This window comes from Gasterosteus aculeatus, chromosome 9 (assembly GCF_964276395.1).
Source record: "Gasterosteus aculeatus chromosome 9, fGasAcu3.hap1.1, whole genome shotgun sequence".
Taxonomy (NCBI): Eukaryota; Metazoa; Chordata; class Actinopteri; order Perciformes; family Gasterosteidae; genus Gasterosteus; species Gasterosteus aculeatus.
The window spans coordinates 7,356,742-7,374,369 of record NC_135696.1 but is presented as its reverse complement, the minus strand read 5'-3'; the positions used below and the strand labels follow the sequence as shown (position 1 = coordinate 7,374,369).

Here is a 17,628-nt window from a genome sequence, read left to right as displayed (position 1 = left end):
AATTCAAAAAATGACAGTTTAAAGTTAGAATTTTTAGGATTATGGTAACAAAATATTTCGTTTAAAAAGAAATATATCTATAGATATCTATTTTTATGATATACATATTTTCCTTAGTGAGGACATTTTATTTGTAGTAAACAAGCGAAGGTATTTAGTGTCTATTTTGTATGTTGTTGTTATTAAAGTAGTTCACATACGTTCATCCTTGCAGTGAGTTAAAATGACATCTCCACTTCCTCTTCTAATTGTCATACTTCTGCACTCTTTCATAACAGGCCTTCTACTGAAAAGCGGGTAACCAGACTTTCCCTTTTTTTTTTTTCTTCCAGTGTGTGTGTGTTTAAAACCTACAGGGAGCCAGTCAAACCTGACATGTTTTATGTGCTTCAAAACCTGAGCTAAACTTGTCCCTGGCACAACACGCAGTGAGTACTTCCTTCCACAGTACAGCGGTACTTGGTAACAATGTCGTGAACATACCTAATAAAGTAATAATAATGACACACAATGCATAGAGGCGCTGCATGAGGTTTGTCTTTTTGTCTTGCTGAAGGACTTGAGTATATGGTGGCGGCATGTGGTGTTTTAACCTCTTTTTTTTTTTTTTCTCAATTGGAAGATCTTCTCTCAAACCACTACACCACCATGCAGCCCAAAACTGCCTCCTAACTGCTTCTTCCCAGGGAATCTTTGGGTGGATAATGTTGAGCCTGGCTTAGCCCTGCTCGCATGCACAAGCACATGCACACGAGCACATATATATACATACATGAACCTGCATATGCACCACTAGTCCTGTGTTATCAGCGCCTTCAGTGAGAGAAACACCTCCTTAATCATTTCATAAGATCATTTGCCTGGCAGATATGCCTCAGGCTTTTCCCATTACCCCTGGCTGCCTTGACCTAGATATGTGTGTGTGTGTGTGTGTGTGTGTGTGTGTGTGTGTGTGTGTGTGTGTGTTAAGTGTTGATGGAGAATAAAGCAACGTCCATGCATGGCTGTGTCCAGCAGCGGCTAAAATGCAAAAGGACATAGAGATGCAAGCATGTGCATGAAACAGCACGCACAGAGAAGCAATTAACAGCACACCAAACATCTGTCTGCCCATGTATGTTTTCATTAATTAGAGTAGTTACAGTTTCACAACGTATTCTTAGACCGTCCTATACTGTCAGAAACTGCCTGATGTAAAGGTTTTAATGTCTATATTCACCTTGTGTGTGTGTGTGTGTTGACAAAGAGTGCGGGCTAACCAGGTATTTCTACAAATACCTCAGCAGCTAAAAGCCTGTTGAGTTATGCAACAAACACAATACGCATTCTTTGTGTATTTGACTTGAAAATTGACTTTGGCTCATAGTTATCATGTATATGTGTGTTTTATTTCGTTGCGGCACCCGATAGGCCCATGACATGGTTTGGTATCGGGAAACTTCAGTTTGCCAAACACACACAGTGTAAAAAAAGGTTTACTGAAACAAAAGGCAAAATGCAACACAGGAATAAGGAATAAGCAAAACAAACAAACTAAAGTAAAATACTTCTAAACAAAAGCAAGCTGCAGCCTCGCCGGAAGCTACACTCGGCGAGTGTAACACAGCAGACAAGGACCGTTAATACAACATTTCTAAGTGGCTAAGAACTTCACAAAAATCATATACAAGTTATCATTACAAAAAATCGAGGGCCCAAAGATATGAATGTTATTTACCACAGAAGTACCTCACTTATTCTCCTAAACCAGTTGCAGTCTGATTATTTATTACTATTTGGCCTGTGCTGCCAAAATGGCACACCCATGATAAGAAGCGTAATAACTGTAACTACTTTGTCTATCTGGACAATTACTTTCTGTTGGGATAAAAGGGGGACCCCTTTGAGTGTTGTAATGTCTAACAATCTGTTTATATATTATTGGTGACAAAATACATAAATATATAAATATACATAAAACACACACACACAACACACAAGAAAACTTTGAATTTTTGCCTAAAAATAACCTGAATCACTAACAGCCCTCTAAGTAACATATATAACATGGAGATACCATGCGAAAACCACATTTAAGAGATGCCCAGTGTGTGGACAGTAATCCTGGAAGGTTTTACGTTAATAGAGTGAGGATTACTACTCCAGGACAGGCTTTTGTGCAGGCCTCACGGCTGACACACGACAACCGCCAACTAACTCCGGTTTAACTCCGGCTATGGTTGGCCGATCTGCCCATTTCAACCGCTTTTTTTAATCATCTGATCCCATTGGATGCAATTACATCCACTCAGAAATGATCGACGGCTTCCTTAGCCAATGAGAAGCCCAAATGCGGTAGAGCGTAAAATAACGCTCGAAATTGAGTTGATAAATGTTCACTGTAATCTGTGATTTACGGGCAGGTTTGATAAAAAGATAGTAGCCAGCCTCAGATAACATTCCCCAATTGCACGTAACTGTTGTATCTAACTTACAGCAAAGAAACTGATAATGCACCCGGCTCTTCCGACTTGCATACATGGTTGCAAAGGTTCAAAGTCATCATCTTAGTGTAAAGTACCAATCAGAAGTTTGGACACACTTTTCTCATTCACTTGAACGAAGCCAATTAACACCAGAAACCAAAACAGTAATAAAATGTTACTTACAAAGAAGGTCCACCCCTATGAGTAGTTGAATGTCCTGCATGTGGATGACCTTCTTGGGACACTGTTGCCAAAAGGCCCTCATAAGTTGAATATTAGAAACAACATGGGTGTTAAACTTGTTTCCTAATTAACTTTGCCTGCTAGTCACATATTTGGGAAAAAAGAATGAACCACTGGAAAAGACAGAATAGTTCATTTAATAGTACTGTATATTGGGACCAAATACCGAATGGTCACAAATGTCTTCTTATGAACTTCAATGATTAGGAAAAACATTTTTGCACAAACTATTAAAAATATTTTCTATAAAAGGATGGATCTCATGCACACACAGAAGCAATTTAAACGGACAGTTAGGTCATCAAACAAAACACAAGCCGTCATTCCGGGAGCTCTTGTACAGTCATCCCGGCTCCTGCCCCGCTCGCCTCGGGACAGCGGAGTGACGGTTGGAGGGACGCAGGAGCTGTGAGTCGGGGGAGGAGGTGAACATGAATCAGTGACAGCCTGAGACATGTCAAGACGGAAGGCAAAAGAGGGGACGGGGGCACAGAAAGCGGGAGGAACAGACGAAGGGGGGAGGAGGACGGAGGAAGATGGGGAGTTGGAGAAAGGCGGAGAAGAAAACAGATTATTGTTCCACTTTTGATTTGGATGGAGAAATTGCCTTTGAGGCCATACACTAGTAATTCAAATGAGTCCTTATAAATATACAGACTTAATTTATCCTCCCCATGTGAGTTTAGCACACGTAACTGTCGGTGTTCATGTTGTTAAGAAGCAGCTTTTTGCGCCTCGTGTATTTCAGTCGGGTTAAGCCGTGGGGTCACCTGCTGTTTACCAGGGCACACGTACTTGTTCCCCCCTTCTCAAACATAACGTATCGTCTCCATAAAAAAACTATTAAAAAAAGTGTGACCTGTGCATTCAATCTCCACACTGGCATTAATTTAGGTGAATCAGTGAATATTACACACTGAATATTCATACGTTGGACCTCACAGCTGGAACACTAAATGAAGTCTCTGGTAGCCTTTTGCTTGACGGGATGCCAGAGTGCGATTTGACTGACACGCACTTAAACCCAGCGTGCTCTATTTTCACATTCAAGCTGCGGAGAGATAGTGCTGCTTTCTAATCCCGCGGAATAACCTCCGGCTGTACAGGCACACCTGATATTTCTGATAGCACTCTGTCCGTGAGATTGCAGTCGGAGCTGCACTCCACACCCGAAGCGATGTCACACGCTCATGTATCTCTTCATTCCAGTTTCAATCAAACACTGGTCAAACGTTTCACTTGGTGCGGGCGAGGAGTAGCCTTGAGCGGCGGAAGGGTGCGAGGCCAGTGTGTCGCCATCAGGAACCCCACCGTGCATGAAAGGACATCTAATATCTGCGGACCTGTTGAGCAAGTCGGATTCTCGTACACAAGGACAAAAGGACGCGCGTCGGGAAGAGCGGCAGTCCGAGATGGTAGCTGGACTTTGGAGCAAATGGGAGTGTTGGAAGTTGGTGGACGCTGGGACAGAAAATAGCACTGTTGTTGGATGGTCCTGCAGTTACTTGCAAGACCATGAAATATGATCCACGAGGACCACTTTGAGTCATATTTACGGGGGTTTAAAGCCCTGTCAGACACCATTACACTTCACTGTTCATAAAACTTCAAGAGAGAGTTTTAAATTTCATTGACCTCTGACCCAACGATGAGAAGTAAAACAATAGAATTATGATGTGCTATAACACAAGGAATTTAAACTAAATGTCTTACTGGTTGATGTGGAGTTGCAGTAAAAGTTGAGCCAGGTTTAACTTCTCTGCTTGACAGGACTGCATTTTTTTTTCCGACCTCAGACTGTCCGACCATCTCGAGTCCACTATTCCTCCTTCAACTACTTTTGCAGCTTGTTTTGGGGGTTTTCCAGCTTTTAATGCACTGAAATAGAACCTCGGTCTTTAGCCTCCACAATTAATTCAGATAAGTCCGATCATCTTGTGTGGCCTTAAAACATACTTAAGCCTAGTTTATGCTTCTGAGTTTTCAGAGCGACGCAGACGCAAACCCCCTATCATGTCCCTTGCGTCGCTTTTCACACCTCCTTGCGTCCTTGCGTGTGTCGAGCCATTTTTCTAGGCTTGTGTCGCAAGCCTCCCGCAACGCACAAGAATGCGATTGGTCCGCTAACTACGTCCTTTACGGAGTCTCACATTTCCGCTTTCATAGCCCGATACCGCCATTATTAAAACGAAGAATGTTTACAAGAGAACGGATCAGATTGAAGAACTTTTGTCGGAAGAAATGCGTAAATATGACCGTTTATACAAGCAGTCATTGGCGGGTTGTAGAAGCAGGTTAGATTCACGGAGGGAGATTGCCGCAAACGCCGGTTTGCCGGTCGAGAGGTGCACAAAGTTGGGGAGGAAAATACGGGACAAATGTGTCGATGCACGGGGCAATAAAGTCTATGATAAATAAATAAACAAATAAATAAATAGACGTGACTCTCTAGGTCGTCTTCAACAAAACACGTCACTCCGCCTGTTGTTCTGGAGGTGAATTGCTCTGCAACACACGCAGAACCATGAAGTGAAACGAATGCGTCGATGCAACGACGCAGACGCAGAAGCATGCGCCGGCCTTTAGTAGCAACCAGTTACAGGATTTTATTTTAATCCGTTTTGAAACTACATTTTTCCATTTACCTTGGGAAAAGGAAAATCACCAAACGGAAGCTCAAGACGCTTTAAAATGTGTGTCACTGGGACTTTAGGAATGGATGTCACAATAGACAAAAATATTTTTACATTTTTCAGGTAGATAAAAGAAAAAGATTACCACATTCCATTCAGAATAATTGGAATTTATGCAATTTGGGGAGAACTGACGCATTTTATTCTGTAACATTACTGATTTCTGTACGGAGTATTTTCTGCGTCTTTCTGCTCTGTAACAGTGTGAAGCATGTTGACCAGTGAACGCTCTCCTGTCGTGTACGTAACATTAAGACACATGTGAAGCGTGTCTGTGGACTGCGACCTTTGCAAACACATTGACCTGATCCACGGACTGCAGCCCCCCATTCTGTGTCGCCGTGTGTTTTTAGTACAGCATGTCAGTACATTTATCTTGTTGTGTGTGTGTGTGTGTGTGTGTGAGGACAAATACATGTCTGTGTGTGACCCTTCCCCCCCTAAACTCTCTGCGTAGCGTGTGTACGTGCAGGGCATGTGGACTGCAAGAACACATGGACTGCATTTACTTAAATGTATGTGTGGCAGAATGCATATGTGAGGGCCACAGGGACTATTTCTGTCACGTAATATGAAGACGGCTTTTTGTCCGCCGGCTAAACAGGGCGCTGGTCGTGGGAGACATGTGAGGCGAGGAGGACATCGTGTACAGCGCATGTGTCTTATCTCTGCGTGTGTTACTCTCTGTGTTCTCTGTACATTATCAACTTGCCGTGAAGGCCCACGTGTACTGCGCGGGTTCATTATGTCGTCCCGTGAATGATAATTCATTGTGTTGATTGCTCTGTGTTGACCTCGCTTTCCGGAAGCCGCGATGGTAATGAGGCAGCGTGCACGAAGGCAGCACAACCTGGGACTCAATTTCGTGCTGTGGAGATAATGCAACAACATCTTGAGGTTGACTGTGTCGGGCCGAGAGGTCAATTCGACTATGAGGAAGGCAAATATTTTCCTGCACGCACTGTGTTTACATTTCGGTTTGGTGAGGGCACAGCAATTGTTTTGCTGGCAGGTCAAGGGAGCGTGCTGCAGACCCGCTTTTTTCATGCACATTTCTTGTCCATAAATGTTATTCACACAGAATGATTCATGGTTAAAAGTCTTTCATAAAGATTTCTGTGACATGACAGTCTCCCCTGCTTTGCGATTTGTTAAGCTACCTCTAAGCACCTCTTTTTACTGTAGGATTTGAGCTTTAAAGGTCACTGTTTATTTCTGTGCACTGAAGATGATATTCAGCTTTAGATGGTCCCAGAAGGACTCCCGTGTGCCGTGAACTCATTCCAGGATGCGTTCAGTGGGTCTTTCTTTCTATATATCAACACAACCGGCAGAACAATCATCCTCAATCACCCCTTTTCTGTCTGTCACTTGGAAACCTCACACCACATTGGCAGTGCTCCCGAAAGCTAACGCGGCATCACATTCTTGACTAAACGTGCATAAAAACAAATTAGCCTGGCCCATACAATTTGCAAAGAGATGTGTGCAGCCAGCCAGCAAATAGATGTCATTCCGAACCAAGGTCATGATGGTATTGAGGCTGGAAATTTAGGATTGATGTTTGCACATGTCGAGCTCCTCCACTTTTCCCTCTCCGTCTGACGGGTCGGACGCAGGCTTACGAGACGAGAGCAGCTTGGAGCGAGACAGCACACAGAGACTATCCTCGTCACCCTCTGATTTACAGATGAATTAAAACCTGTTATCTACATTTGGATGCTTGCATGAAAGCCGGGCATGAATACGTTTGAGGGAGACAAGTTTTCACGTTTATTTGGTGCCACAATTATTATTTGAGGCTGGAATGCATGACCTTTAACAAACTAAACAGGTGAAGGACATTCTTACAAACATTAAGTCATTGACTAAAGGTTGGTATTATAGTTTGAACAGGACTGAATGACCCTGGTTAATGCCCCAAACCGGGAAATGTTCATGCAAATGCTTTTATTTTATAATAGAGCTGTCACTTTGTATGTAATACAAACGTTTTAATTCCAAATGTAATGTTCACAAGTGCAACAGGCGTTTGTCTGGTGGTCCAGCAGAGGGAACTAGCTTGTCTTAAATATATACAAAACTAAGTTGTGAAGCTTAAGAAAGGATCATGGTTTGGATTTAAATAAGAGCGCTCGTTTCCTAGATCAAGATATGTTCGGTATTAGACTCAATCGTCCGCAGGTCGCTCGCTACAAGCTCGTAAAAAAAAAGCCTTAACTGACGATATATCACGAGAGAACACTGAAGGTCTGAAGGTCTCATGACATGATCGCCTCATGCCACACATGCTCCTGACAGCAGCTCACGCATGAGACTATCCATGGGTCTGGGATATGTTCAACATCATTGCAAGGATTTATGTTATGTTCCCACCGAGGGTTCCTGATCCAAGGTAGGTCCCACTTCCTCTTCCTCCTGTGCTTAAACTCCAATGTCCAATGAAGGCACTGTAAACATCAATCCCAAACACGTAGCGTGGCGGTGATGGCGAATCCAATGGTGGCCAATAACATCTCCGCAGGAAATAAGGTGCCAATGTGAATGTGTTTCTTTTTCAATCCATAGACAGCGGTTTCTACGCTGCTGTGTGAAAGCACGAAACGCCACGATGTGTCTATGTGATAGAACCTTTGAGCTAGAGTGCCAGGACTTTGAAGGACCCCACAAAGAACAGGTTTGTACTTTTATGGGTGTATTCTTTGGGCTTTATCTGAGTCATTGGGATGCATGGAAAATATACAGCATAATATTGCGTACCAGCGGAGGCTTTTCAAGCTGCCTGGTATGCAGAATGGGGCAGTGTTGAACGGAGCAGGGCCGGTCTAATAAGTCCCCAGGCTACGGCCGCCTGGTCTGTGGTCGGTGGATGATGGATCTCCGTGCCAGGGTACATAATGGTGGGACAGGGGAGCACTGGGGTGAAGGACAACACTCTGCCCTCTCTCCTTAATCAGATGCAGATCAAGCTAAAAAGCAGCGGAGCAGCAAATCCCTCCTCTTACAGCGAGCCTCCAGACTCTCGCACAATCCGCTCTCCCTTCGCTTCCCTCCTTCCCTCCTTGGCCCCTCCTCCTCCTCCTCCTCCTCTCTTTATCCCTCTCTCTTTTCTTCTGATTGTCTTAGCAACAGAGCTTAGGGAGCGAGCCAGAGGAGGAGATGGATGCTCGGGGCCCTTTACCACAAAGATCATATAGGATAAGTGCAAAAGCCCGTTGTGGCTTGTTGATAAAGTATTGATTTCTTCGCATGCTGCTGTTTACGAATCACCTTGCAGGGAGTGGCCCCGGGACCTTAGGGTGTGAGGTAGGAGAGTGTGAGGTGGGGCGGGAAGGGGGGGTACAACTGGGGACATGGGGGGTAATGTGGAAAATGAAGAAAGGGGAAGGGAGAGAGAGAGAGAGAGGGGGGAGATAGACAGACAGCTAGAGGAGCAGCAGAGGGAGATAGGAATTGATTGGGGACAAACCTGGCAGTTAATTGAAGAGACGGATCAATGATGTTGGATGTCGGATTTGGGCGAAACGAGGCAGGAGGCGCCGCTTTCCGACACCGGCGGACAACACAACAGCAAGCGCACATTTCACGAGTGCGCTTGCTGACCCACTCAAATGAAGCTTCTCCCCTCTGATGCCCCCTTCTCTCTGTCTCCCGAGAGATCCAGGCCTGGAAGAATATAAGGAATGTTAATGTCATCCTCAACCTAGACGGAAGTGGCGGTAAACAATGTGGGTAAAGCCATTTGCAGCCATGGAGGCCAGTTCCAGGGAGACCGAGCCAGACAATGTCACCGCCCTTTGGGGTAGAAACAGGCCAGACGCATATATCTCTCAGCTTTCAAGTCCAGTCAGAAGAGTTTAAGCCCCCCATTCAGAGCTGTCTTTTTAATTTATTTTCCACCCCCCATCTTTAGCCAGTGTCAAGGTGAAGGCCTCCGATTGTCCCTCTGTGTGGCCCCTCATTTTAGATTGATCTGATCAATAGGTCACCATTTAGTAAAAACGGGACGCGTCTAGACTCTACGTAAAGAAGGAAAAAAAAAACAGAGCTCATTAAAGGAAACGTTGCTGACCGCTGAGGGAATAATCCCAGGATTTTTGGGTGTCAAAGTCAAACCCACTAGACACAAACCTCACACATCCTGAATGCGATTTTTTTGCATCACCATACCTTATTCTTTTGCCTCGAAGGTCTCTTGTTTTTTTTCTGGAAAAGCCAGTGAGAAATGTATGATTACGCTGCACAACAACGACAGACATGCAGAGCAACAAGAAGGCAAAAGAAAGAAAGAAACCGAACTGCTCGCTGCCGCCATTCTTCCGTCCCTTACACCTTGTTGTCAGGAAATCTCATTTGTACCTGCAGCCCACAGAGCCGCCAGGCAACATATGCAGCATGCAAATATGGCTCGTTTTTTTTGCATTGCCGCGTGGAGAAGGAGATAGAGGGAGGTAGAGAGAGAGAGAGAGAGAGAGAGCGATTGCCCAGGAGGATTAATGACATCATTCTGTATGCACCTCTGGACTCCCACACCGCCGGGATATCACCCACCTCTGACATAGAGGGATAATGTTGGTTCTATGAAGGCACCACATTCAGGGATCTATCTCTTCCTGCTGGCGTACAAGAAATAATGGGACTGGTTCATCATCAGATTGCGTGTCAGGTATCGGGGAAAAAAATGAATAAAAATGCGGCACATTGAGAATAGATGGGTCTGAGGCTGCGGGCTAGTTAAAGTGCGCCGCCCGGGTCGGTTACAGTCCCACTAATGGCGGCTCGCCTTGCTAGCACAGAAACACTCCTGGCTGCAGCGTGGCGCAGTGTGTGTGTGTGTGTGTGTGTGGCTGCTCTACATACTCTCATTGCAGCACATTATCTATCTTCTGGTGCTGATTATGTTTATTGCTTTTATTTGACTCAGTGGAACAATGTGTCTATTAAAGGAGGCACAGAGGACAATGAGTGCAAATGGGCAAATCCCACTGCAGATGCAAGAGTGATGCTCTCCGTCGGCCTTCTCTCCAGGGGAGCTGCTATCACAAACAAAATTCATCACTGCTGTCTGAGCTGTTGTTGGTCTTTTTAGCATCGTGGCTTCGATCCGTTGTCATCAACATGTTAGATGTTTCTCTTCGATCCCTACTTTCTAACGAGTGCCTCCTTTTTCGCATTTTTAAAGTTTAATTTTAGCTTAGTGCCGCGACAACAAAAAAAACTAAACCTCCCCAAAAAAAGGCTGCTATATATTGTGACATTTTCTCCAGTGAGAGCACATTTTAAGTAATTCGGTTCGACTGCCGATGAATTGCTAAATCGAGGGGGAGCTGAGAAAGTGGTTTGATACGGAGAACTGGGCCTCCCACACACTTCTTTCATTTATAATAACGCATCTTGATGGATGTCGTCACATCATTGATTGCCATTGGACCGAACTAGCTTACATAGTCACATTTAAAATGTTTGAATTTTTATTTATTTTTTGCCCATTTTGTTTAATATTTGTAAAACATGGCTGAACGTATCATTTTATCGGTACCGCATGTTTAATATGTGGGCCTCAAATGTGGAATAAATCTGCATTTAGGCTGCATCAACTTCAAAAGATACAGTAGATTTCTTTTGTGTGTGTGTGTTTTTTTTTTTTTGTGTTTTTTTTTTCACACCAAAAATTGACTCCCCGTTCTCAAATGACGGCGAAATGGAAAATTGCTTTTACTTTTACGGGTTGTTTGTGGGAAAGAGGTCTCTCTGTCTCTCCTCACACACGCACCTACACACATCCATGCTGTTTATCCTTTCCTCTGGACCCGGAGGCCCCCGGCTTCAAGGCCAGAGACGACCAGCCTGGAGGCTACAGGCTGTCCTATCCTGTTTCAGGCCCCTCGTAGCCAGCCACATCTGTTTAATGCATACATCCAGGCATGAGGTCATGAGGTGGGAATGTGACAGGGAGCAAAGAGGGCTCTGGACTCGGCAATCATTGGTGCCGACGGCTGTTGTGATGTTCGCCAAACACAACTGAGTAGTTAAAAAAATGAAATGGCGTGTGTCACATTAGAGGGGGATTTGAGTGTCCCACTCTTTTCAACCAAGCCGGTGGCCGATGGAAGATCATTCATAACGAGGATAAATACTTTCAGACCCCTACCAAACTGCGGCTGAATTTGGCAGGCAAATCACTTGCTTCTTTGTTCATTGGGATAAATGCCATTTCTCATTGATACCCAAAGGTGCGCCAAGGAAAGAAGAGAGCGTATTTCACCCCCAGGCGCTGTCATTGAGACATAATGGGAGCTGCTTGGCCAAAGGCGCCTTTTTTGGTTTCCATCAAATGGAGATGAGAATGCCTCCCAGAGGAAGGTATCGGTGTCCGTGCGATGTTCTCCCGTCCAACTGAGGAATGCCAAGAACAACACAGCGGGTTTAATGCTTAGGACCCCGAGAGGAAATTACAAGCTAAAGACAGAAGATCTTAGGACATTTCCAGGCATGTTTATGTCTATTAATCTGCTAGAGTTCCTTAATGGCAATACAAAGGTTGGTTAGCTACCGCTTTCAGTTTTTCTGCCTGCTTGCCTGCCTTAAGACACACAAAGTGCGTACAGAATATTCTAATAAAAACACCAGCAGATACAAGCAGCATCAACAGACATGCTCACTTACTCCTTCACCAAACATGTACCACACAATACGAGCACGTCTACTAGAACTGTGGCACAGTGCCACTCACTGGTGTGTGAGGGGTGCTGCTGGGTCTTCTCTAATATCTCTCTCACAGGATCCTATTCCATACACTCATTTTTTAAATCTTAAAAAAAAAAAAAAGGATGCAGCAAAATGTTTTGTATTGACAGCAATGTCACGGTCAAGGTTTCCATTCATCACAAATAATGTATATAACACGAAACAGACAACCTGCCAGCTGCTTGCAGACTTCCTATGATAAAGCTTTTAAGGTCTCATCTCTGTCTCTTTTTAATGAACTGATTCTCGTGACCGTGGCCTGGACCCAGCATGCAAAAGATGAGGAGCAATGACAAGAGGACAGGAAGTCGGAAACCAGATTAAAGGATGGGAGAACGAGAGAAGGGCAGAGGAGGCGCAGGAAGAGGCGGAAAGAAGAGATGCAGGAAGTGAGCGAGCAGCACACTGTGTGACACGCGGACAGATGGCAGCCACGCTGCATAGCCACCGAGGCACATACGATAGTCGTGAACCGTGGCAGAGCCTCCCACACCCACGCCTCTACTGTTGACACCTCTCTACATACTCAGGCAGGGAGGGAGGCGAGGGAGGGGGAGGGCACAGGTTCATCCGCTGCGTGCGACAGAGATTTCTGTCCTATAAGTAAGATACCTGTAACAATACAGCGTGGACCCTACACCCACAAAGCCATTGTACAGTTCTGCATCATCCTTTGTTTTAAAATGATGTTTTTTGTAACCAATACCAAACTTGAGCTTGTTTGCGAGCGATTAAATGTCACCAGCTCGACGCAGTGAGGCCAGTCGAGTGGCCACGAGCCGAAAGGAGGAGGACTTTTGATTGTGTTGGGGGCCGTCTTGGTGACCAAATGGTTTTAGGCATCGATCACATGCCACAACATCCACATGTTGGTTATCATCTCTAAACTCTCAGCTTTAAGATGCCTAAAAGAGAAAAATACTGTCTGTCATTTGAGCTGATAATAAGGAACCAGGAAAGGAAGTAGGAGGGTTAAGTGAACCCAGACACACGTTTGTTTGTGATTAAAGGAATTCTCCGTTTCGGATTGCACCCAGCTTAACAGAGGTCGGCCTTGATGTGACATTAGGACGGTTTTGTACTCTGAACTGGACATTAGCAGGTCTCGTCTCTTTAAAGGAAAATAACAGCATTTCTGGTTTTACAGCTATCTCTGTGCATCTGCCTCTTTTTGTGGCTTTTTCTCATCATCACCCCTTTTCTCTCTTCCACCTCGAACTGCTTTTACACCCGTCTGTCTCTGTCTCTCTCTCTCTCTCCTTTCTATTTTCCTCCCATTCCCTCTTCCCCCGTACCCATGCAGGTTGTTCCGAGCAGCTCGTTGTGTTTTTTAATATGCACAGTCCATTCTTGCTCCTCTATTATTGTCCCACTGGCGGCGGAGGCCCTTTTCTTCGGCCAGACAATGGCCGCCGTCATGACAGAGAGCACGGTGGTCATGTCCCATTTGCCACCCTGCGCTATCTCTCTATCCCGCCCCCCGTTTCTCACCCGCCATCCGCTTTTCAATAGCACCCTAATACTGTTACAGGAGAGAAAGACCTGGGAGCCTTCAATACGCCCCAAGCCTCCAGGGCCACAGCTATATACATATTATTAGCATAATTATAGCCTGAGAGAGAGAGAGAGGCAGACGGACGGAGAAATAGAGAGAGAGCGGCAGCAAAGGTGTTTGTAACGTGACGGCAGTCGCCCCCTACAACTCACCACGCGCACATACACACTCATGGAAAATAAGGCCATTTGAATAGATGTTGGATTTGTCCTGATCTCATCTATCATTGGAATAGTTCATTTAGGGCTGGGACTCGTGGGTGGGCAATTCTCCTGTTGGTGCTGCGGCGGCCTGACTTTGAACTTGAACCTGCACCCTGGGGGTCGAGCAGATTGAAATTGAATTGAGGAGGGCTCCCCCTGGGATACCGGGCTGGTAAATGCAGGCTGGAGCAGCTGTGTTCTCGGCGGCTTGTTAACATCTCTTCCCATTGGGTTATGTTATTCTGTCCTTCTCCGTTGTGTTCATTCCTGTTTCCACTTGCAAAAGCATTACTTGCAAATTAAAAGGACATGATGGTTTTGTCTTTGCATGTTTTCACCATACTGAATATTTGGGTTTTGGTTGTTCTTTGTCTAATTATTTGTTCGACAAAATAGAGCAAAGAAAAAATCTATTTGATCATGTGGTGATAAAAAGCCACAAACAACCTCTTATTCTGTCTTTTTTCTTTAGGAGACAGAAATTTGATACATCATTCTATCTACTTAATGCACAAAACATAGAATAACACACTCATGACGAACACACATTTTACCTTGCTGATCATTGGAAAAGTCACTTCAGTCTCAAAGACTTTCCATCTTTCCAACAAACACCAACTGCGGTGTTTGTTTAAGAGAGTTTTATAATGAATTATTTAAACAGGTTTTCCAGTGTTGAATAGAACCTACACATAGGCAGGGACGCAGTAGCCTGGAATTTATATTTCATCTGCCAAACTTTGCTTTATATGTGATGTTGTTGTATATTGTCGCATATAACTTTTTAATAGACAGTTGAACATTAGGTTTTCCTGGTTGTCTATCACAAACAGCAACACTAAATGGTGTGACAGGACAATGCAAAATTTGATTTTGACCTGAGACGTTTGCTGCACGTCTTCTCTTTCCTCATGTTTCCTGTCTGTCATTGCGAATGCAAAAGGCTATAGGGAACCTCAAAATAACCTGAGAAATAATCTCAGTAACACTCATGCACAAACAAACAGACTGTCACACTCACACAGACGGACGGTCATCCCCTAGTCATATTTAGCCTTTCATGCAGCATCTCCTGTGCACCACACAACAGCTCCGCAGAGCAAAGCGATGATCTGTTCTCCACCCACTACATATTTTTCACAGGAAAGAATACCACAGCGATACAAAAAGCTAACTCCTCACCACCACTGGCCTAGTCATCCTGTTTTAGGGGTGGCTTTAAAGCATGTCACAAGACCTCATGCATAGTAAACAGAACGGCCTCCATGGCTGACTGGTGAGCAATTTGCCTCGTAGATTGCCTGGCCCCGGGGCCTTGGAGCTATGTTTATGTATGAGCCCTCCTGTTTCATATGTATCGGCCCCAGATCATTTTCTACCCATCGAACCCCCCCCACCCCCCTTCTTGTCTCCCTGGCAGAACTGATGGCGTTCACATACAGACAAAAGCACACACAGAAACGCACACGGGACGGTGTGCACAGAAGAACACGCACATACATGCATGCATATGGAGAAACACATATAAGCGTTAACGTTAAGAGTGATGACCTGCACAAGGGGTGACTCAGTCCCAGCGGATTACACTATTGTCAATACAAATAGAAATTTACAATACATGTGTTGTGGCTGCTGCTGCTTACCGTAGCAGTTGCGCCTTGCAGCTTGAGCGGAGACGTATTAAGAACATCTTGTCTCTGAAGGTGTTTTCATCCTCACGTTGGATTTTCTTTACCACCGTTGACTGTATTTTCTACCTTAAACAAACAACTTGCATTCCGCGATGAGCTCTCTGCGTCACCACCACCGCTTCATAACACAAAGCCATTGTCACATGTAAATAAATAGATTTTTAAGCATGTGTCAAATATTATTCGAATTTCCTGATGTCGTTGGCATATGCCGCGAGACCGCATGCAGAGAGACAATTACATGTGTAAGATGAGAGTCCGAGTTCATTAACCCTTCATCAACCCCTCTGTTATCCCCCATCCTCCATATTCCACATTTAGATCTTTGCTGGCTCTCTCGTTCATCGTTTCAACCCCCACCCTCCCAATCTCCGTTTAATGCAAGAACGCCTAGGTTTTAAAGATGCACAAAGCTCATCTTGAACAGACAAAAGTTGCTCAATGTAAAACCAGCTTAAGAAAAATATACGCCATCAAAAGTCGGGCCGAAGATGTCCTCTATGTGTCAGCTAAGGGCGAAGCATCTCCAAAGGGCCCAAAATGTAATGGGTTTCACAGGACACAATTTGTTTGATATGAAATGATCCTCTGCAGACACAAAGTGGCCCCCATTAGGGGCCAAGCAGATTAGCACAGCCCTCTGAGGGTCCGTGGCTCAGTGTCAGTGGTGGAGGACTCTTCTTATCTTTCATTAAGCGCACACAGCAGGGCGGATTCACCAGCCCAGGAGGGGAGAAGGGAGGAGGGGGTGGGTTGAGAAAGAGAGAGAAAGGAAGAAGTGGAGGGAAACAGAGATTGGAGGCGTTTAAAAAATCATTTCCACATATCATAGCCCCATCTCTAATTCAGTGCTAGAAGGGAAGGGGCCTCGGGGAATGCGCAGCATCTTTCTCTTCAAATGCCAAAATTGACCAGCAGGCAAAGAGGAAATGAGGCAGAACACACATGCACACATACACGGACACACTTGTATGCACACAGATACACTCTTGAATACAGACAGGTTGGATAAATGCACAGGCAGAAAAAGGAAAACCCATAAGCAGCCACCAGCATAACGCGCTCACACATGCCAAGTCTTGAATACAGCCAAACACAAACTGTAAAAATGAGACCTACTCAGACTCTCACAGGGGAATACCACTGTTGACGCACACACATCCACACACCGCGGTGATGGCAGCACGCCATGCGGGTTCATGCCTAATCTGTGTTTGTTAATGGTTGGCGTGTGCTAATTACTGTCACCGTGCACCAGGGGCCTTTGCTGGCCAATCACCAACTAAACTAGCCCCTGACCGGCCAATCGCTAGCCGGTCTAGCCTCTGAACCAAAGGGGCTTCTGGGAGACGGGGGCTTTCAGCGGCGGTGAAATTGGCCTTGGAACACTCGTCTAATGTTGGATGGTATGTATGTGTGTGTGTGTGTGTGTGTGTGTGTGTGTGTGTGTGTGTGTGTGTGTGTGTGTGTGTGTGTGTGTGTGTGTGTGTGAGAGAAGAGACGGAACGAGAGACATGGTCAACGTGTGAGAGCAATGGAGGGATTCGCTTCCGCGTGTGTGCACATGTGGCACTATGCGCATGTGAGCCTGTCTGACTATGAAAACAAGGCCTGAATGTGGGCCAAGTCAACCACTCTGCAGGCTCAAAGGCAGCAGTAATCCAGTGTTGACATGGTAAAAGCCATGAGCTTAGTGTCAATTAGATAGAAACAATATGCTTACTCTTCTGGAGTAAGTGGATAGTACCTTTTAAGCAAAGCAAACCAAGCAGTACTAGGTTACAGGCTGTGAAACTGACCAGTCCTCATGTTTTAAATTCTAACACCATACTGTATATTGTTCAGCTTGTTTGCACTAGTTTGAAAATTACACTCACGGCAGCGACAGCCATCAACGACGGGTTTCCCCACCATTTTGTGCTGGTTTCATATTCTACCCTCAGAGGCTAGTTGGCCTTATTATATTTCAGTCACTCAGAATGGGTTTCTGGGCCATGACAATCTCAAACCATGCAGGCCACCATCTTTCAG

At 45.0% G+C, this 17,628-nt stretch overlaps 1 long non-coding RNA gene across 2 annotated transcripts; it reads right to left on the bottom strand.

Moving 5' to 3' along the window:
• Positions 1 to 1,366: 1,366 nt before the first annotated feature.
• LOC144383298 (uncharacterized) lies at positions 1,367 to 9,758 on the bottom strand. 2 transcript variants are annotated; one of them, XR_013450653.1, is made up of 4 exons: positions 9,701 to 9,754; positions 9,572 to 9,607; positions 8,871 to 9,067; positions 1,367 to 3,114 (listed from the first exon to the last, which is right to left on the bottom strand). It is a non-coding gene; the product is annotated as an uncharacterized LOC144383298 (long non-coding RNA). The 2 variants fall into 2 exon arrangements; XR_013450652.1 differs by having other exon boundaries at positions 9,572 to 9,758.
• Between the last annotated feature and the right edge of the window lie 7,870 nt (positions 9,759 to 17,628).